The sequence below is a fragment of the Amblyomma maculatum genome, chromosome 2 (genome assembly GCF_055883805.1).
Source record: "Amblyomma maculatum isolate TAMU_Amacu chromosome 2, ASM5588380v1, whole genome shotgun sequence".
NCBI lineage: Eukaryota > Metazoa > Arthropoda > Arachnida > Ixodida > Ixodidae > Amblyomma > Amblyomma maculatum.
This window is the reverse complement of record NC_139345.1, coordinates 54,937,118-54,959,421: the sequence shown is the minus strand read 5'-3', so window position 1 is coordinate 54,959,421 and position 22,304 is coordinate 54,937,118. Positions and strand designations below refer to the sequence as shown.

At 48.0% G+C, this 22,304-nt stretch overlaps 1 non-coding gene across 1 annotated transcript; it reads left to right on the top strand.

Annotated features, from left to right (window-relative positions):
- Positions 1-14,727: 14,727 nt before the first annotated feature.
- TRNAM-CAU (transfer RNA methionine (anticodon CAU)) lies at positions 14,728-14,800 on the top strand. The gene has a single exon. It is a non-coding gene; the product is annotated as a tRNA-Met (tRNA).
- The last annotated feature ends 7,504 nt before the right edge of the window (positions 14,801-22,304 follow it).

The window sequence follows — 22,304 nt, the reverse complement described above, 5'->3', positions numbered from 1 at the left end:
TGTTTTAAGATGTGGGGACAGGGTCTAGCCTTTACTTTGCAGAGATTTATACTGCTTCAGAAGGGGTGTGAATTCTCTAGTAGATGATTTAAGGGCAGACCTTGCAGCCTGCTTACTTTTGGCAAAGACGGTACGTCTGATGAGGGAACTAAATTGCGGATGCGTATTCGAGCTTTGGGCAAACGAAAGTTTCCTACGCGAGTTTGCGAATAGATGGCGGTGATAGCGAAAGTGATCTTCTAATGAAGCCCAGGTTCTCGAAGTGTCAGCAGCTAGTTTTGTGATATGCTCATTTTATGCTAGTTTACTGCTAATTAGGATGCCGAGGTACTTGTAACATTCAAACTGTGATATGATAGTTGCCTTTAGTAAATATGTATAGGACATGTTAGAACGTTTAGGTGAGACCTGCATGAAGATGCGTTTGGTTACGTTCAGTTCCATCATCCAGTCTGAGCACATGCAGGATTCAATTTTACGTAAGTTGTTCTGAAGGGTTGCTTGATCATCTTCAGACGAAATGTGATGGTATAACATGCAGTCGCCGGCGAACAGACGGATGGATGATCCTGTATGCCAGAGGGGAAGTCATTTATAAAGATAAGGGATAGCAGTGGCCCATGCAAGCAAGAATCCTTGCGGCACGTCCGAGATTACTTCGTGAGTGGCGGAATGATACCCTCGGATGGCTGTGTATCGAAAGCAGTTCGTGATAAAAAGTTAATTCAGGATGAAGTCAGTGGATTAATGCAAAGGCGTGAAAATTTAAAAATCAGTCTTTGGTGGGGACGCGATAGAATGCCTTGGAGAAGTCCAGGAATATGACATCGGTTCGGAAAGATGAGTCAAAGTGAAAGGCCACTAGCAAAGAAAAGCCACTAAGCCACGAAGAAAGGCCACTAGAAAAGAAAGAAGGCCACTAGCGAATTCAAAACAGTTGGGTCTCGCATGAAAGACCGGGGCGGGAGCCGTGCTGAATCTTAAAGGAAAATGAGTTATCATCAAGGTGGCTTGCAACTTGGGAGTAACTGATGTACTCCATGATCTTACAGGCTACATGCAAGTTAATGAAATCGGGTGGTAATTAGATGGATCGGAGGGGTTTATTGTTAGGAACACTGGCGATACTCTACTTAGTTTCCAATCATCCGGAATCGAACTGCTAAGTAAGCCTGGTATGATCTGTGAGGTAAGGCTGGAAATAACTCTTGTGGACTTACAAGCACCTTTGCAGGTATATTGTCAGGGCCACAGGGCTACTTGACAGCTGTCGATAAATTTTGCGATTCCTTTAGAAGTGATATGAATAGGAGGCATCAGAACAAAGTTTAACGGAGGTAGGGTGAACGTGTCATCGAGAAGAACGTGCTATAAGCTCGCCACACACTATTCCGTCCAAAGTATACATTTCCAACCAAATCACGCGACGATCGGCAAACAAGCGTCTTGTTAGGCGGCCCGCTTATACCCCAAGCACTTAAAATTCAAATACATTTTAATAAGCATGTGGACTCACTCTAGTGCAAACATTTTGTAACAGTTCACGAGCCAATGAAGCAATTTGTGGTCTCGCTCCCGGCACTCTGCGACAATCTTTTCCTTAGCCTGATTGCCTCGACATCAGCAACCGCAATAGAGGCAGGAACGCTTCCTAGATTGCCAGCTGTCCGTCTGCCAAGGCAATTTCGGTGTCGGCGGAATCATGACCGTGCCAAGCACGTCCGGTCGCTCCTTTTACTTGCATACCTGTTCCGATGCGCCGCCGGCACGATTGCCTGTCGCAGTGGGTGCTTTTTCCGCCAATCGTAGCCGCGGGGCAAGTGACGTAACTGTTGGAGCCTGCATTGAGATAGAGTCTTATAGGGCACTATAAAAACATAGACTGATTCGGAGTTTCTGGTGGCGCGCACATACATTAGCACATAAGATTTTCTTTTCAGTAATCTGGGTATAGCAGGTATTCCAGTCGTTTACCAACTGAGCACTTGCGAGAAATTCCATGCTTTTTTTTTTTTTTTTTGCAGTTACGAGTCCAGCATGGTAAAAGAGCGCACATGGAGCCTGGGACAAATCATGTGCCCATGCACCCCTATATATATACCGTGCCTCAAGGCACGCTGCTTTAACGCGTGAGAACTGTACCTTCATGATGAATTCATGCGCAAACTTGTTGCTAAATGGGCGTGTCGATTAAAAGCAGGTGCGGGAGATGCAGGTATCCCATGTTATTTTATTACACACATATTTAATGGCCCGAGTGCTTCGGCGTTTCTGCACCTATTTTAAGCCCGCTTGATTGCCCCATGCAGTATGCGTACCTCCACTCTGTGCTTTCTATGGAGTAAACTGTAAGCTACTTTGCCCTCGCGCTCCCAATCTGCGCACTATAATGCGCTCTATAGTTAATCATTTACTCTTAGCAACCCTATATACAGCAGCCGGCTGGTCTGGGATGCGCAATGCATGCTCCAAGAGCTTCGTGCTGAATACAAAGAGGAACACCGTCGACTAATGGCCCAAGTCGTCGACATGCTCAGCAATATCTGGAGCCGTTCACTACGGCGCCATCATAGCCTGAGTCGCTTTGGGAAGTTAAACTCTATAAACCAAACCAAACCATTAGCATGCAATCGTAAGGTACTGCATTCCGTGAAAGGCCACTCGACGTACGCATAGATCGCCGCTCATTCCGTAGCCGTATACAAGCATACCCTGCGTGCTTAGCTGGTTTAACGCCCGCCGCTATCAAGCAGGATTGAATCCCTCTCAGGACGTAGATCTTGTCTTTTAAGTAAAATTGTTTATATCATATTAGGTGATTTTCTAGACATGTGGCGACCTTTCATTCGCATTACGATTAAACAGTATTAAACAGTTTCATTCAACACGTGGCGTAATTTTAATATCAGCGTTGTCGGATGTTCCCGCGCGAGTTCATATGGTTGTGACGTCATGATCCTGTAGACCAATCAGTACTTGCATTTCATGGCTAACTGCTAGCTGCGGCGATGGCATAAGCTCTTCTTTGACAAGGGGCACTTAAATACTGGATTCTAAGCTCGACAGGTCTATATATGTCCATTTAACCTGAGTGCAGCTCGGCGGCATAGCAACAATATCTACGAGACGGTTATGTGAATAAGCAAAAGAAGGAACTGCTTAAACCCTCTGGCGTAGCAACCCCCTTCCCGTGAATAGGCAGCAAATAGATGTAAATATACGTGATAAACGCCAGTCCTAATTTTAATCATGAAACGAAACGTTTAGAAAAGAGCCTTTTAAAGCTTTAAGCTTTTTCTTTAGCTTAAACTTATGAACAGTTAGAACAATCTGGTTCGTGTATCTGAACAATCTGAACACAAATTGATTGACTGATTCTTTGATTAAGTGATTACGTTAACCACTGAGACAATCAGTGAACAGGGGGATTGGTCAAATAATGACTAATTATCTAAGCTGTTATGATACTCCTGTAGCCTTAACTGAACAGTAGTAATAGTAATTATACTGGTTACGTACCCCGCACGTACTCCAAACTGTTCCGTACTAAGTACGTAACCAGGCTTTTATTCTCAGCTGGGGAAACTGAGAGTCCAAGGCTTACCAGCTTCCGCTTCTTCCTCTTTCCTTCCACCTCTTTCTCCTCCTCTTCGCTTCCGAACCCTAGCACGTTACAATATGAACTTCTCGCTTGTTTGTAATGCTGTCTTGATTGCTGTTGTTCTCTTTTGTTTTGCTGCGGTATATTTAATTTCCGCTGCTTGAGAAACAATACTAGATGATAAATTCCACTCAAAAGTGAACTAGTAACACAACGCATTTTCCACATCTCTGCGCTGTTTAATACAGAAAACAAACATAACGCCCAGCCGGAACCGAGGTTGCTGCAAACACCTGCATTAATAGCTCAATCGAAACATTTTACGCAGAGAACATACCTTGTGGACTCAAAGAGACCGAGGGGCTCTCACGTCCATCTCTCGAACGACGGCAGATGGCGAGCAAACAGGGCTCGCAAACGGAGTGATGCCGAAAGTCTATACACATCACAAGACTGCAATTTGGCTCCCACAGATGGACCGCCAGGGCATCTGTATCGCGTGCTCAGCCTCAATTTGGCCGAGTTCGGCTGTGAAAAGGACCAAGCAAGGAGCGAATGACTAGAGGAAAGAAATAAAACCGAGTAGCGGCCACTTTCGCACGCCGCAAATAAAGTGCCGGTCGAGAGGGAGAAGGAAACAATATCGACACGAGTCGGTCAACCGCCGCCGCGGTGTCTCAGCCATCGTGTAGGGACCATCAGGGCCTGCCGTCAACGACAGCTTTGCAACGAAGATCTGGCTTCTACTTCATCGCCTTCGCGTGCCTTGTAATTTACGTAAAGCAGAGAAGAGCGAGAACTGAGAGGAGCAGGAATGGAAAAGAAAAACCCAGACGCGACATCGCTTTCGTCCTTGCCGCCAAGTTGTGATCGAGGCGCCAAAAACACAGGGCGGAGGATCGCTGAAGCATGCATATCCTTCAGGAAAGCGGCAAAAGCGAGTACTATATACATACAAATGGGGAATCATTCGCGCACGTTGTTACCTCTACGCTCAGTGCATAGCGTGTCTCTCTGTACCCAGAATTGACGTCTATAATGCATTGAGGGAGGAGAGTTTTCTCATGTTGGCGCTGACCCTTCAACAGAGACTGACGAGCGTTGGCGCTTCGAACGCACTCAGCGTTTCCCCAAAGGTCTTAGGGCTAAGTACATATGTGCATGGCCTGCGCTGCCCTACGAGGCTTTTACCTCTGTTATTCCGAATCCCACTTTTTCGGCTTAGCTCGTCGACTTGCGTGCAAGGCGGAAAGGCGGGGTCAACCGCTGCGGTATACACTTCTCGCCCGTCCGCCCGAGCGAATAAAACGGTCAAAGTGGCAGCCGCAAGCGCTGTACGAGCGAGATTGTCGGCAAGGAAGGCGATCGCGTGTTTGCCGAACATTTCGTAGTACCACGACCTTTATACGGTATACGCATATCGCATATGTGTACTGTTAACGCCCAAAACGCAGTGAACGATACGTGGCTCAGAGTAAAAACAGCACATTGGCAGGCACTCGCAATCCTTCCTGCACATTAAAGGCTTCTAAAGTATTTTTCTTGACTTTCCCGCGGCGTGCAAATGACACGGAAGGAAGCGGTTGTTTCCCAGCCTAAAAAATATTTGAACGACCTGTTGCCAAGAGCGTGTTAACTATGATAAAACCGAACCCTGTAGCAAGAGGTTAGTTAACTATATGGTGATTAGGGATTAAATCAATACGCAAAAGCTATGTAAGGATGTCCGAAACATTCGTGCACTTGAGATAACTAAGAAAATAAAAAAAAATGGAAATATATCTAAAGAGCTGTATATATGCAAAATTTCTCGACGTGTTAAGTCGCCAATGTTATTATCTTAAATGATATATTTATTTTTTCTAACGCTCTGAAATATTGCTTTCCCGAGTCTTGCAATTCACTATTCCTTTTCGCAGTGACCCAATTCATAGCAACATAGAATTTCTTTTCAGACAGTGGCCTTGCAGTCTTGAAATTTCAAAAGGTGAAATTTCTTCAGGTACACAACCGATGACATTAGCAAATGATTTTCATATATGGTCTGCGTTGTATCTATGGGACATGGTGACTACAGAGGATCATATGCTGCATAAGTTCTCAGTCTAATATTTTGAATCCCAAAGTTGGGAGAGTTTCTCATGTAGGATGCTTAAGTCTAAACGTTTTGGAACACTGAAAGTACCCGCAAGCCTCTTGGAACTTCTTTACTGCAGTGTTTTTCTCGCATCACTTTCTCGGCGGCCATCACATTTGCGTCCCCAGTTGATTATCAAGGGATTATCTGTTTTACCCCATTCGTGGTGTTGATTTTAAATCTCTTAAACCGTACAAAAACAATGGTTCTAGATAGAGCTTCATTCCCAAGAGGCTGCCGAAGTTCTGTCAGCCGCCGAGCTAGACTATGGAAATCGTACCACGTATACCTGTTAATTTTTGTTCGTTTCATGAGTTGACTGTCGGGCTCGAACAAGCTCCACGTTTGTTTGTATTTTCAGTCAGCATGTTCTCCTTAAAAAAAAAATAAAAACCCACGAAGCAATTATACATTTAAAACGACTCACAATTCACATACATCGCAATAAAGCTCGTCAAGATAAGGAGCTCATGCAGAAGAATACCCTGGCACAGGATGTATGAGCTCCCATGGAAATGGAGCCAGTGTCCACTGAGCCGACCTGTTGTGGCAAAAAGTACTCCCTGTCGTGACGCTGGGGCTACGTCGACCCGGCCTTCACTTGGTAGCGTGCAGAGACTCGGGGTTGAAGTAGGATTGAATCTTCGAAGTTGGTGAAATATGTACAAGCAGGTTTAATGGCACTTTGAGAAAACTTATTTACAATATTTACACGAAAAAGAAGGGTACATCAGCAAAATGGCAAGCGTTAAGAGTTCATAGCGAGAAGCGACTGGATGAGCCGTTTACCCAGGGCCCAGAGCGACATTTCGTGCTCTGCAGCGTCCTTAAAACCCCCTATGTCCAGCCCCTCTCTGAAGATGCTGACCAACCAAATCCAGGGCACGCCCCTCAGGTATCGGCATCCAATCGAACACATCACTGCACTGATGGTCTGAAGCACTGACTGGTCCGGCATTCATTCGTTGGGCGTGATCCCTTGTTGGCGGGAAAAGCTTGGGAACGGCGAGGAGAGGAGGTACATTTCTATTCTTCAGCAAAGAAACCACAGGCTGGTTCTGTCAAGGGGTTTTACTTCTCAGAAACCCGAGTGCACGTGGCGCCGCATAGGGCTCCCAACATGGTCCCTTTTCGACAATTGCAAATCTTTCCTGCATTCCCGGGAAATCACTTAATGGCCGTATGAGTCATGCTCCTTTCTTGTCCTGCACGTCAGCGGACATGTCACTCTGTCGTCTCCTTTGGATAGGAGGCATTCATCACTGGAGGATAGCACTTCTCGACTGGAAGGGTGAACAAAAGAAAGAAAGCACTTCCTGCTATTTCCCGCAGGGGGACGTTTCTTTGTGTTTTTCCAGACGTTCTCTTGACAGGGTCAATTTGGCATTTGCAGGTTGTCCACAAAGCAAAACAGGCTTACAAAACAGGATTCCTGGAAACAGGCTCACTTAGAGCCATTGGACCATCACCACATATTCACAAAACTTATCCATGCCCACAGGCGAACAATAGAGCGCGCAATTGCGGATGCTTGGTCGTAACAGCCTCCTCCCCCGCCAGAAGAGTCTCGGAGGGCAGCAGTCCCAGCTGCTGCATGAAGAGACGACTTAATGGCCTGCACGTGAACGCTTGAAGCTCGCTGTTGCTTGTCGCGTTGTCTTGATTGTTGTAGGCCAAATTGCTCGAGCTGTCTGAAACTCAACCACATGTCGAAGCAAGCACTCGGCTCCCGTCTGAAGAGACCAGGTCAAAAGAAAACTGCCATTGTTGTTCGAGAAAAGCCCACTCTCAAGACGTTCAGGACCCACGTATGCCTCGAAAACCAAACGTGCTGCTTTACATAGTCACACATATACAAGCGCACGAAAAAAAAAAAAAAAAACCTGATTATCAATTTGGATACATGGTGAGGAACATCTCGGATCGCTTAGAAAGAGCGGCTAAGCGCGTCCGCATTCCCATTTAACTTCCCCTTTTTGTATCTTATTTCAAAATTGTACTGCTGTAAAATCAAGCTCCACCTAAGAAGGCGACTGTTCTTCGATGTCGCAGTTTGCAGCCAAGCCAGGGGACAATGGTCCGTCTCTACGGTGAATTTGGCCCCTCCAAGATAGCACTGCGATTTTTGAATGGCCCATACAATGCAAGCGCACTCTTTCTCTGACGCGCAATAAGCCCTCTCTCTAGAACTCAGTTTTCTGCTCAGGTAGAGCACGGGGTGCTCATTACCGTCGTCATCTCTCTGGCAGAGAACAGCACCTAACCCTCGATCACTGGCATCACACTGGACCGTGAATTCTCGGTCATAGTCTGGAGCTCGCAATACCGGACGGCTAATCAGCACAGCCTTCAGGTTTACGAAGGAGGCTTCCTTTTGTTCGTCCCAGACTACATTTGTCGGTTCTGTCTTGCGGAGAGCGTCGGTCAGAGTGCTAGCCAAAGCTGAATAGTTAGGGATGTAGTGATTGTAGTATCCAGTCAGACCTAGGAATGCTCGAATTTCCGTCTTCGTGCTCGGCCGCGGGTAGTCTGCTACCGCAGAAATCTTAATCTCGCTGGGTTTCCTGAAACCCTGACCTACATTGTGACCCAAGTAGTCCACGGTCGCCCTTGCCAGGCAACATTTCTCGGCCTTTACGGTTAGTCCAGCTTGACGCAAAAGGCTCAGTACAGCTCTTAGATGTACCATATGGTCCGCCCATGAGTCGGAAAAGAACCGCAATGTCATCTAAATAAGGCACCGCGAATGTTTCACACCCATTTAAAACCCTATCCATGAGTCGGGAAAAACAAAATGGAGCATTTTTGAGCCCGAAACTCATCATTGTTGGCTGGTAGCTGCCCGTCGGAGTGACGAAAGCCGCGTATCTGCTGGCGCGTTCAGTGAGCGGTACTTGCCAGTATCCTCGAGTAAGGTCCAGCGTAGTCACATATGCCGCTCTACTGACCTGTTCTACTCTCTCCTCAATATTCGGAATAGGATACACTTGATCCCTGGTGAGAGAATTTAGCTTTCGGTAGTCTACCACAGGCCTAGGGTCTTTACCTGGAGCTTCTACTAAGATCATAGGCGAAGCATAATCGCTTTCCGAGGGTTTTATTACTCCCAATTCCAGCATGCGAGTTACTTCCCTATCCAGAATTTCTCTTTGCCTTGGAGAAAATCGGTAGCACCTTGATCGCACTGGCACGTCTGAAGTCAGCTCAATATCGTGCTCAGTCAAATCAGTTCTGCCTGGCCTGTCCACGAAGCAGGCCTCAATCTCTGTTATTATCTCGCCCAGATCGGACAGCTGGGACTTCTTCAGTTCTCCTCTCTGCTCCGTCTTTTTGAGAAGCTCCTGAGCGTTGCTTCCTTTTCCGCTGAGACAAATCAAGTTGTCCCCCATCTCCTCGGGAAGGTTTAACGTTAGATTTACCACGGCTTCCTTCTGCACATAAGGCTTCATAAGATTGCAATGATAAATGCGCACTGCTTTACGCCTATCGGGGATTTTCACTGCGTAGTTAGTGTCAGAAAGCTCTGCAACGACTTTAGCAGGTCCTTCCCACTGTACTTCGAGCTTATTCTTGGGATCATTGGCTTGCTCTATAGCTAAGTCCTCTCGGGTTCCACTTAAAAGTCTCGTGAGATTACTAGACACTGGCGGCAAGAGGTTACTCTCAAGAACGTCCTCATTCCGCGTCTCATCAAGCTCACTTTCAAGTTGACATATCTGAGATGCCTCGCTCTCAAAGTTTTCTGACCTGCTATCTTCCGCATTTACCACTGTTTTAACTGCAGTTTCCTCCGCTGTGGATTTTTCTGGAATGAGCAGTGTAGCTAGTTCTCGCGCCTTTGAACGTGTTAAGGCTTGCACAACTCTGTCTCCGAAAAGGATGCCCCTCTTTCGCAGCAGCATGTCCGATTTGTTGGAGAACAAATACGGATAGCACTTAGGAAGCTTTCCTGAAACGGCAGCCTCGGTTGTTAATTCGCCGAAAGGGCCCTCGATGACCACGTTCGCGATCGGCAAGCACACACTCTGTTCCTCCACTACCTGGCGGATCCACGCACACTGTCCTGTATAGTCGGAAGGCGACACATACGCCGGATGGACAACATCCATCGTTGCGGCCGAATCGCGCAGTACCTTGCAAGGCTTCCCGTTGACTACTAGGTCATGCAGGTAGGGTTCTAAAAGCTGCATATTTTCATCGCAGTCACTGACATACGAGAAAGCAATCTTTTCTTTCCGGCAGTTGACGGCAATGTGACCCTGCTCATTACACCTAAAGCATGTGAGCGGCTTCCTAGCCTCAAGCTTATTCTTTGTGTTCTGTGCGTTGGTCACTTCCCCACTTTTCTCACTGCCGTCCTTTCTAGGGAATTTGTCTGAAGAAACCTTCATTTCTTCGTTTCCAACTCTAGCAAAGTGCCTTTCCTGACGGTTATTCACACTGAACTTGGGATTGCGGGGCCTATCCACTGCTGGGTTGCTGAATTGTCGGCGCGAAGCATACTCCTCAATAAGTTCGGCAGCTTCAGTTGCCGACTTAATTTCGCCTCGGTCCTGTAACCAATTTCTTTCTTTTTCTGGGAGGCAGTTATAAAACTGCTCCAAAAGAATTCGCTCGACTACAGCGTCCCTATCATTGTAGGAATCAGTGCTCTTTAGCCACTCGCCCAAATTGACTCTTAAATTGTACAGGAATTCAGGGTAACTCTCGTCCCTGGACTTAGTAGCGTTCCGAAAACGTTGTCTGAACGCCTCGGCGCTAAGCCTATACTTTCTCAGAAGGCAAGCTTTGACCTTCTCGTAGTTGTCCGCGTCCTCCTTGCTTAGCCGCGCGACAACCTCCGCTGCCTCGCAGGGCAGAACCGTCAATAATCTCTGAGACCACGTGTCTCGCTGGAAGGACAGTTTTTCGCAGGTTCGCTCAAAGTTAGCCAAATACAGACCGATATCCCCTGATATCACATATGGCTGCATGTACTTTGACATCTTGAAATCTGCCTCCTTGTTGAGACGAGGTACCGCTAGCTGGGGACAATCGCCCGACCTCTTGCTCAACTCTAGTTCTAATTTCCGGAGCTCAATGTCTAGCTTCTTTTCCTCTCTTTCCCTCTCACGTTCGCGCTCCTTTTCCTCTTTTTCCCGCTCTTTCTGCTGTCTGAGCTGCTCCTTTTTTTGACCGATGAGGTTCCATGCTTCACTGAGCTCCTCATCATCGGTTCCCAGATCAGTGATTGCCTTTATAATCAAGGGTTTTCGTGCCAAACCACTTGTATCAATTCCCAATTCCTCACACAACAGCAACAGGTCCGGTTTCTGCAGCTTTTGTAGGTCCATGATCGCTCCGAGTGTCGGCTACTTCCAAAACAACTGTGCAAACTACCAAACCTAAAGGCGTTTCCACACTCTTTTTACCAGTTCTAAAATCTAACCCTGTTCTAGAACCTGGTCCACATCAGAAGAAAAGCCAAGCACTCACCCACACATGCGATCGATGTTCCGAGCTGCTCTCTTGTTGGCCGATTGTTGCGCCTGCTTGTTGCTTGAGATGCCACCTCCGATCACCAGATGTTGTGGCTTGCAGATTCTGATCCACCTCGAATCACCAGATGTTGTAGCTTGTAGATCCAGATCCCATCTCCAGTCATCAGATGTTGTGGCTTGTAGATTCAGATCCCAACGCTGGACACCAGTGTTGGGGCTTGTAGATTCAGATCCCACCGCTGCCACCAGTTGTCGTGACGCTGGGGCTACGTCGACCCGGCCTTCACTTGGTAGCGTGCAGAGACTCGGGGTTGAAGTAGGATTGAATCTTCGAAGTTGGTGAAATATGTACAAGCAGGTTTAATGGCACTTTGAGAAAACTTATTTACAATATTTACACGAAAAAGAAGGGTACATCAGCAAAATGGCAAGCGTTAAGAGTTCATAGCGAGAAGCGACTGGATGAGCCGTTTACCCAGGGCCCAGAGCGACATTTCGTGCTCTGCAGCGTCCTTAAAACCCCCTATGTCCAGCCCCTCTCTGAAGATGCTGACCAACCAAATCCAGGGCACGCCCCTCAGGTATCGGCATCCAATCGAACACATCACTGCACTGATGGTCTGAAGCACTGACTGGTCCGGCATTCATTCGTTGGGCGTGATCCCTTGTTGGCGGGAAAAGCTTGGGAACGGCGAGGAGAGGAGGTACATTTCTATTCTTCAGCAAAGAAACCACAGGCTGGTTCTGTCAAGGGGTTTTACTTCTCAGAAACCCGAGTGCACGTGGCGCCGCATAGGGCTCCCAACATGGTCCCTTTTCGACAATTGCAAATCTTTCCTGCATTCCCGGGAAATCACTTAATGGCCGTATGAGTCATGCTCCTTTCTTGTCCTGCACGTCAGCGGACATGTCACTCTGTCGTCTCCTTTGGATAGGAGGCATTCATCACTGGAGGATAGCACTTCTCGACTGGAAGGGTGAACAAAAGAAAGAAAGCACTTCCTGCTATTTCCCGCAGGGGGACGTTTCTTTGTGTTTTTCCAGACGTTCTCTTGACAGGGTCAATTTGGCATTTGCAGGTTGTCCACAAAGCAAAACAGGCTTACAAAACAGGATTCCTGGAAACAGGCTCACTTAGAGCCATTGGACCATCACCACATATTCACAAAACTTATCCATGCCCACAGGCGAACAATAGAGCGCGCAATTGCGGATGCTTGGTCGTAACATCCCCCTGTCCTTAAGAACTGCAAGGATATTTTGATGCTGAGAGTACATTGCTCCTTCTTCAATACACTTTGTTCATGTTACAAGATGAAAAACGTATAGCATAAAGACAAAATACAGAGCACAGACGAGCGTATGAAATGCTCAAGCCTGGTATTTTATTCTTCTGCATGTATTAGTGTGTGAAAGCACTCTCGCTCCATAGCACAACCTCGTGATTGAGGTGTCTAAGTGTTGCTCTGGCCAGTATATCATCGACACAGTCGCTGGCTAACACTGGTCTCTACATATACTTGAACTCGGCAGAATGCGTCGAAGCAGCTGCGGCATTGCTGATTAAACTGATTACCTCGAATGTGTGCCATAACTAATCAGGTATTTGTTTCTGGCAACTTTATTAGTATTCTGGACGGAAATATCGCAACCAGTGAAAATTTACAACTAATACATTATGCATGTGTTGGCAATGAGATACCATCGGAAGCTGTTGCCGTTACATTGAGTTTCGAATCGATTTTTTCAGTTTCTTTTGCGCACCACTATTCTTCTGTCTGCGTACAATCAGACATCTGTCTGAGTCATCTAGCTGGCGCTAAGATGTTTCCCCGAAGCTGCCGACATAGGTGGCGACAAGGACGCAATTCCCACATATCGAAACATATAGTTGTTTTGTCACTTCCCTTTTGTCACACGCCGTCTCAGCCATTGGGAATTGTCCGCTCAGAAGGGGTCACTGCCCTCCAGCCAGTGGGCGAACCGTTTGACTGGCGGCGTATTTTCCCGATAATGCTTTATATAATAAAAAGACGCAAGTATATTTAAAATGCGCGCATAATATACGTTTATTCTAAGCTGTCTTGTGCCTGCTTTAAGCTGATACTTTCCAAAGTACCTCTGGATTTCCAACTTCTTTTTAGGCATTGCATTTAATTAGCTCCCGTTGTCGGCGATGTCGAGGTGACGTCGAGCCAAAACCGAGTGCCAACATCCGGGCACCTAAGAGGTTTAACGAGACGATTCTTCGCTCCTAAGCACTTGTAAAGTACTGGTATGCATGTGTCCCAGAAAATGTCTATCCGCACCACTGAAAATTGGCCCTATAGGCAACCGAAGTTTGTCCTCGTTCGAATTTGATCAAAATTGGTGTCTAACGTGACACGAGTATGGCCAACTTAGTTGTGATTATGACTTCCAAGTTTACATGATAAATAATTGGTGTCTAACATGATTTCACTCTGGCCTACTCAGTGATACCGTCCACGTTTAGGCGGGCTACCCCCAAAATTTGCCTCAACAGCACCCGAAATTTGATCCACATTGGTGTCCAACCTAATTTGAATCTGATCAACTCAGTGGTGTCTTCCGAATTTAGGTGATCCGTCAATAAAATTTGGCATGCTTAGGCAATCTCCGCGTGTGAGAGCAATGGAATTGAATGAAAGGATTGGTGGAAAGCAAATGCTTTACATATGCGCCATGACAGAAGATTGCGTGCCCCTATACCGACAACTTCATGATTATGCGGCTACTCACGAAGTTGGATTTGCGGGTCCGAAGCAAGCATAGCGGCCTCTCTCTGCTCGCATGTAGAGAGCTGCAGATCTCGCAGAGGGGGATCTCGTGGGCATGCCAACAGCAGCATGGTCTATAGTTGGCCTTCTATTGGCCTAACTTACAATAAAGGGTGTAAAATGTTGGGTATGCATGCGCGTAGTTAATCAGATTTGAAAAGAAAGGAGTCTGTAATGTTGGACAGGTGACCTCCTGTGCCTTTGTGACGTGCTTTGTCCCGGCGGGTACAGGGCATGTGTTTCACAGAAATATGGTATATCTTGATAGGAAACCATACACGGTACCTCACCGATCTCATGAGAGGTTGTCCCACCGCACCCAGCTGACGAGTCCTCAAGTCCCAGTTATTTTTAGCCACACTTCCCCTGAGCAGTGCTGACCTCGAAGATTGTTGTTGCAACTGTAAGAAAAAAAGAAAAAGTACGGGCCTGCCAAGTGTCTCTATAGCTGAGCCATCCCCGCTGCCTCGTGCGTTTTCAGGAAAATTGAAAAAGAAGAGAGAGAAAGAAAGAGAAACGCGTCGCGACAGCCTTATATATATATATATATATATATATATATATATACGGCTGATCACGTTCTACGTGACGCTGGCGGTAACACAGGACGTTCCACGTCCACCGCTATAGTTGTGGGTCGCGCTGGTGAACACTCTCAAGGTTCGTATACAGACAACATTAATGCCCAAGAAAGTAGCAGGGGGGACAGCGGCCGATGTAGCTCAGTTGGAAGAGCACCGGACGCATTATTCGGAGGTCGTGGGTTCGGTTCCCACCACCGGCACACTGTTTCTCTTTCTACTTTGTGTTTATTTATCTTTCCTCTAAACACATTACATTACTAATTTACGTGATTATGAAGTAAAAATTAAAAAAGAAAAGGCAAAGTACAATCTCTAATGCTTTCCTTGGCCTCGCCGACTGTCGGCTTCTTTCTTTCTTTCACATATATATATATATAAAATGTATTATGCCGACTCTCGGTCAAGACTTCAACCGTGTCTTAGAGGAAGGGGGAATGTGGCAGTCTCATAAGAAACACAGAAAGAGGTGCCGTAGTGGAAGGCTTCTAAGTATAACTTCGCTTACCTGGTGGTTTTTAACGAGTACAGCATATTGTTGCTTTTGCGTTTCGCCTCTACAGAAACACAGTCGCCGCGGCCTGGTCCGAACCATACGTAGAAAAACTTACGATGGATGCTTAGAACTTTCTAACAATGTGGATGCGGAAACCTATAGCTGGACGTTTCGCTAAACGTTTTGCATTTTTGTTTGCCTATGGACAGTTCTAAAAATATGAAAAATGTGGGAAGGTTGAGCACAGCTATTGGGATACGTGGCAGCGTTATAATGGCTCGAATTTGCCGTCTCTCTTTTTAAGTATTCGTGCGATTAAAAGAAAGTAATTTAATGACGCTGGTATAAACTTCCGTATCCTGCTGAGTTAGATCTATACTCTACACCTTATCTCAACGAAAACAAAAATGAAAATTGACGGACTAATACGTAGATGCGTAAAACACCCGCTGGGCCTTCTCACGTGCACATCCACGGAGCGACGTTTGTGGCTCGGGATGCACAACACGTGGGGGAAACTGGCGGGAGAGGTATATGCCTCTCAGATTGAGAGAGTGTGGACCACAAGAACAGGCAGGACCATCCTGGCTAAAATAGGAATGCATCCCCACAGGGGACAACCCCGAAGGCAGAAATTAAGGAGAGAATCAGGAGGTGGAAAAGCAGCCCCATTTACCTAAGAATATGCATACCGAACATATTAAGATCAGAAGAAAGCGGGGGTAAGACAGCATTGTACCTCCCTGCGTGTACATCTAGCATCTTGCTCTCAGGGCTCAATGCTCACAGCATGTTTGCGGAACTCCAAGGATGTAGGTGTGATCTCCGAACGCGCTCGCCTCCTCACCATCTCACAGGGTATAGGGCCATCCAGTCACGAATAGATGATTCACCAGCGGCCAGGAATCTGGCCCTGACCTTCAGGGTTCTGTCCACTACTATCATCTCCTACCTTCTCACAGACCGTGTCTCTCGGTACATACCATGAGTCCAGACCCACCGCCGTCAGGCTGTCGTCGCCACCTATCTACGCAGCGATAAAGCTAATTCACCACGACCATATATGTGGATGTATCTTCGTATGCACTGCCACAGTGATATGTGTGAGCTGTGTCAATCAGGTCAACACCCCCTATCTCGGAGTGTCCTTCACCACCCAGACCCAGCGGCCGCACAAGCCATCGCTGTAGCCAATTCACCATGAAAATGTGTGACACCCAAAACCACAGGTCCCACAATTTTATAGAATCCCAAAACATTGGCTGCAGATGCTGCAGATCCTATAGACACAAGCGGTCATGTCTATGACACGAGCTCTATGCGTTTTCGGAGACTATCGCCAACGTGTTCATCAAGTTGTGTCCAAAGACGCCCAGGTTTAGATGGCAACATTAGGACCAGTGTCGAAGCTCGACGATATATACTATACCCCGCAAGGCACACGGACACTATATATACGCTCTACCTGCTCTCAACCTTTTCTCCCACCCATTTGGAGAACCTCCGCCAAAAACAGCCAAACTTTATATTATTCATACACTTCTACGAGAAAGCGAGCATGGTATACAGTTCAGCCCTTGCCTAATGCTTTGCCGCCTTCAACACATATAACATGAGGCAAAGTCGTGTTTTCTCAGCTCCGCGCTAGTCCTGATACCGGTAGCTAGTAGCAGTTTTGGGCCAGGTGGTTGGGTTTCCATTCTGCAAGAGCCGATGCCAGGAAACTTTCTTTCTCGGCAGACATTAAACTAGAGTGGATTTAGACAACTGCCTCTGCATCTCTCCGCCTGTCCGATAGCGCGCGCGCGCCAAAGTGATTGATGAAAAGGCGCGTAGCACTCAAAGCTGCATTTTTCTGCGTTTGCTCTGGCGGCAGCTCGCTTTGAGAGCGTTCCCGTGTGTGCGCAGGCTTGCGTGCGTGTGTGCGCCCAGCGACGGCGCGGCCCGAGATCTAAGCGATCCCGACGCCGCGTGACCTGAACTTAGGTCTCGGCCGTGCATGCTCACAGCAAGCTGCACTCACGTATACACGGTACATATATACCCAAAACTCTCTAAGCGTGTGCATTCTCGCAGTGTTCGCTTACAGACACGCGCACTCTCATGCACACAGACAAAAAGCGCGCGCTAGTACGGCGGCGGCGTTCAATTGAAGATAGTAATCTTATACCTGCAGCGGCTGTGAAGTGGGTGGAATTAATGAAGCGATGCGGTCGTTAATTAATTACCGAGCACCTCGTTTCGCAAATGAGCCAGGCGGATGTGAAACCCACGTCTTCATTGGTCACCCGTTGTGACGTGAACGACGTTGATTGGCTGCTGCGCGCCTCAAGTGCTTCTCCACTCCCCCTCCTCCTACACCCTCCCCGAGCCCTGTGCCTCTTTTCTTCCATTGCATCGCTGTCTGCCCGAGCTCTGTGGCGGCGCTCCCATCTTGCGCTCTAATTACTCATTCTTAGCGTGCGTCTATATGACGGCGCGTACATAGCGGCGTGCCTAATGTTTTCCGCGAGCCCCAGTGGCAGCGCTGCCTTCGCCGTGTGTGCGTATAGGAGAGCCGCAGAAAAAGCACAAAGTGCATGCGAGACGCTTTGTGTGCTGCTGATCGAATAATTTGCGAGGCTATGGTTTCGGATACGGTGCGATAATTTATTGACGCCTCGATATACGGCGACTTCGCCGCCGCCGCCGCAGCGTGTAACGTATAGGAAACGGCTTCCATGCATGAATCTCTCTTACGCGTTGTTGTTGAGCAACACTATGCACAAGGTGCGCGCGTTGCGGTTTTCGCGTTGAATATGCCATGTCTAATGGACACACGTTACGCCGCAGCAGCGGCCGCGGCGTTGGAACGTGCGTGGCACAATTTAGCGCCCAGAGTCGCACGGCGGGTTCCCTCTGCAGAGGAGTAGACTCGACGAACTGCCGAAGGCTGGGAACTGAAGCCCTTTTGGTCTCCTGGCGTTGGACTAATTAGAAGCTCGAATTTTCGTGAAGATCCCCGATTAAGCTGTTTACATGTCATTACAACTGGCTTCATGCAAGTTAGCCAGTGTGTATAGATTCTACTCAGCACTTTCTTGTGAGTCAGTGCAAACAACACCGATCTTAGTGGCGTCTGTGTGCTGTGCGATATCAGTGGACGTTAAAGAACCCCAGGTGGTCGAAATTTCCGGAGTCCTCCACTACGGCGTCTCTCATAGCCTGAGTCGCTTTGGGACGTTAAACCCCACAAACCAACCAACCATCCTAATCACTGCCTTAAGGGAGATAACCTTGAGCAGGACGTCGATTGCGGGTCGCCGGCCTTCGTAACGACTGCAGAACCAAATCAATCTGCAGGGATAAACGAGCAATGTATACTGTGCAAACGCAGTGAAAAGTGCGGAATGGCGGCCTTGTACTTATATTTTCAAACACTCGCGTAATATAAGCTGCTCCTTGACCGTAATGCTCGTAGAAATATTAGCAGACTTTGCAGAAATGGCCTCCTACATGCCTTCCATGAAGGCCGTTCGTCAATGCGCCAGGCAATTTCAACGTCTTTCAGCATGTGCCTTTATGCGCCTCTTTCGGTGGCGATGTTTTAGTTCCCAAGGTATAGAAGTCAGAAGAACAGTTTCTCGTAGCTCCAGCAGCTTCTAAGAAGTTTTGTATGGTGCAGTCTGAAAGAAGAGACAATTGTTAAGCGGCCTCCTTATTTTTGACGAGTCTATAGGGGCTGCGGGTTCATAGAACTCCAGACGCACGGATGAAAGCACGATCGTAGTCATTCCGCAGGAAATTGCAACGTCTGATCAAGAGAAAACGTTTGCTGACTTACTCCTGTATACATACCCGTGAATGCGCCAAAACCACGCACAAACGATGCGCACGTTGAGCAAATCCATAGCTACCTTCCTGGTCAAAGTAAAGTCAGGTGTTGTAGCTGGCTGGCAGATATTAGGAAGCGACAGCATTTGATTTTAGCAGTTACCGAGTCGCTCCGCACTTAAATATAGAGCCTTCAGTGATGGCAGTGATGTCCGATCCTTAAGACTTTAGTAAACAGGCCCCGTCTCTTAATGATGTCCTTTGTGAATAATCACAAAGCGAAAGTGCGGTACCCTATGAGGAACTTCCTAACAGCAATAAATCCGGCCCACGAGATTTCGAGCTTCCACCTTGTGAGGGAAATCGTAAGCATATTATAATGCGCGTGACAAGAAGCACTTTCTGTGGCATGCATGCACAATTAAAGCTCTTCGTCAGAATGCCCCCCCCCCCCCCCCCCCCCCCCCCTCGCTACTCCCGGGTCAGATTTTTCACGAACCACCCGAAAGCTGTATAACATTCGGACATGGGTCATTTCATCACAGACTGAAAGCTATAACGCTGACGCAATCAACGCATGTGGACGGATATAACGGACTCGATGTATCCTCCCTCAGGGAGGGAACTCGTTGAGGACAGGCTTCTTCTCCGCGGTGCGTATGCACAGAATGAATGCATTTAGACTCACACTCCATCGGCTTTCAGGATTAAACCATTTTAAAGATGGCACCAACGATCAACACGCGCCGTTTCCACGACGAAATATACGCGGGAACGAAGGAGGGGGTGATTGCGCACGCGGAGAAAAACGTCGCCGTCGTGAGCGCCGGTCAGAGGAGCAGAAGCAGATCGTGTTCGAAGCCGCATGCTTGCGAGCACGCCGTGGTTCGGCCAAAAGGGAGAGTGCGCGCGCTTTCTAATTACCCGCGGCGCATGCAGGCGCGGCGGCGCCTCTCTCACAGCGAGCAGCTTGCCTAATGAAAAGAGACGCAATTATACGGTGCGAGATAAATTAGCGCTCACGATATACCCAGATCGTCGGCGTCGGTGGGGGCAACGAGGGGGCCCGTCTTCTCACCCACATCAGGGCGGCGAGCCGTGTAATACGAAACCGCGGCCACAACACCGTTCCTTGCATTCGCGAGCGAGCAAGCTAGAAGACGCCGCCTGTCCCTATTGCCTGCGCAGAAGCAGCCCTCTCGCAAGGCTGCTGCTGCTGAGCTGCCGCGGGCGCAGCACCTTGACCGCCTGAAACGCGCGCACGCGCGAGAATGCCGCTTCCCTTTGTGTGTTGTGCGCGTACATGCATTCGAGCTGCATGTATGCGCGTGGCCCGGGTAAATGATCGCCGCTGAACGAGCCACTGACGAGTCCCGAGCGGGGTGGTCGCGTAAATCGACACCGCTCGCTCTTTGGCCCCCGACACAACACTTCTTGCCTTTGACCGCGATTTCTCTCGGTACCCATGCGCCGACCGCAGCGAATGGCTTTCGCTTTTGTGCCTGTGACCTTCTCGCCTCTCGGGCATGCGCGCCACGTTATTAACGAACAAGTGTCTTGGCGACGGGCGTTGAAGCAGCAGCCTCGAGTTCGCTGCCGTGTAGGTGCGCGAAATGATAAGAAGTGATCGCTGCTTAAGGAAGCTAAGAACAGCGCAGAGAGCTGACTGAAAGGAAAACTCCAAGGCGTTGTGTTAGGTAACAGCGCAGGTGTTATTGCGGCTGCAATTAAAAATTGCGACGCGATTGGCTTCAACGCGGAATTAAGTGATGATCAAGCTCGGAGGACTTTTTACATATAGGGGGTGGGGGAATTGGAGGGGGGGGGGGGGGTGCGGGGGTTGTGGAAAAGATCAAATATGACCTCTAGCATTGGGGAATAGCTTTCCAACTTGTATTCATTTTGACTCGACTGAAGACGGTGATCCCGAAGGTATACGAGCGGACAGGATCGCGGTTGACCCGCGCGCGTCAGCGCGATTCTCGTGCCACGTGACCACGCATATGCTAGTCGGTCCGGACGTAAATCGTTTACACGAAGGCAGCGGGAAATCTGCGCGTCTTTCTGCCGCAGAGTGCTTGCGCTGTCTGCACGGCTCCCAAAACTCTGCTACCATATAAGTTTCAACGTGGAAGCCGAGCAAAAACGTCGTCTCGCAGCGCTGGCTGTTTTCATGAAAGTGTCTAAGGACGACGGGGAAGCCTTCGTGGATAAAAAGCGGTTATGATGGACAAAGCAACGGTTTAAAAAAAAAATCATGTTTGGGCCTGCAAAACGTTATGCCACAACTGATGCTTTAGCCCCATGTTGAGGCAGTCAGCCTGAGCGCTTTCTTTCTAACTTCACTCATATTAGGAGATACAGAAAGCATCAGTGCGGGCACTCACGTATGCGCGTACATGTTTAAACACACATAATAACGACGCAGTGCAGCCAATAAGGAGTGATCAACGCAGTGAACAAAACAAGCGAGAAGGAGGAGACACAATGGTATACACTCGAAATGCGAATGCGGCGGAAAGCGCGCCAGAACGAAAGGCGTCCGCATGGAGCAAAGCCGATTTCATTGCTTATAGCTATAGCTGCAGAGGAGCGAGCCCTCGTTGTCAGACCGAGCAACGATAAAACTAAAAAGAGCAAAACCAATTCCAGTCCGCCGCTGTCGCTGCGGACTGAATAAGGCGCTCGCCTTTCACACTTTGTCTGCGTTCCAGACCGGGCAATGTCCTCGCTGCTCGTTTAATGTCGCGAGCAGTGACGTTCACATCACGAGATCCGCGCGGACGCGCGCGCGTATATACCACCCGCGACATGGTCCGCTCGTCGAACACGCCTTCTGTAATGAGAAAAAGGAAATCAGTTCAGTACTCCTGGCAAGTCCTGGCACGAAACCTATAAGTTCTCAATAGGCAAACGCGTTGCACTGAGCGAAAAGACCATATGGAAGCCGACTTACTTATCAAAACTTTAGATGAGCTAGATGATCGATCAGCCGACCGAATAATCGGACATCTTGTTTATGCACATGTCTAACTGACAACAGTTTTCTTTCATCCTAATTCTTTGGCTACAATTATTCGTGAACTACGTCTGACTGTAATTGCAATTTTCGGTCAGAAGACGGATATTTTAGGAAAATTTTTCCTGGGCAGCATTTTCTTTTTCCAATTGTATACGCTTAAGGACACGAACCCTGACATCATTATCAAATAAGTAAGGGGCTGTCTTCTTGACAGGAGGTCAGACTTCACTAAAAAGGTTCACGCTTATGTCTTGAAGATGTAGATTGTTCAGCTCAGTCGAATAAGAAAAGCCAGGTGAAACCGCGCAAGAGAAATGCACAAGTATGTATGGTCGTGCAAATTTCAGGAGGAAGCGGTTCCGTAAACTGTAAACAT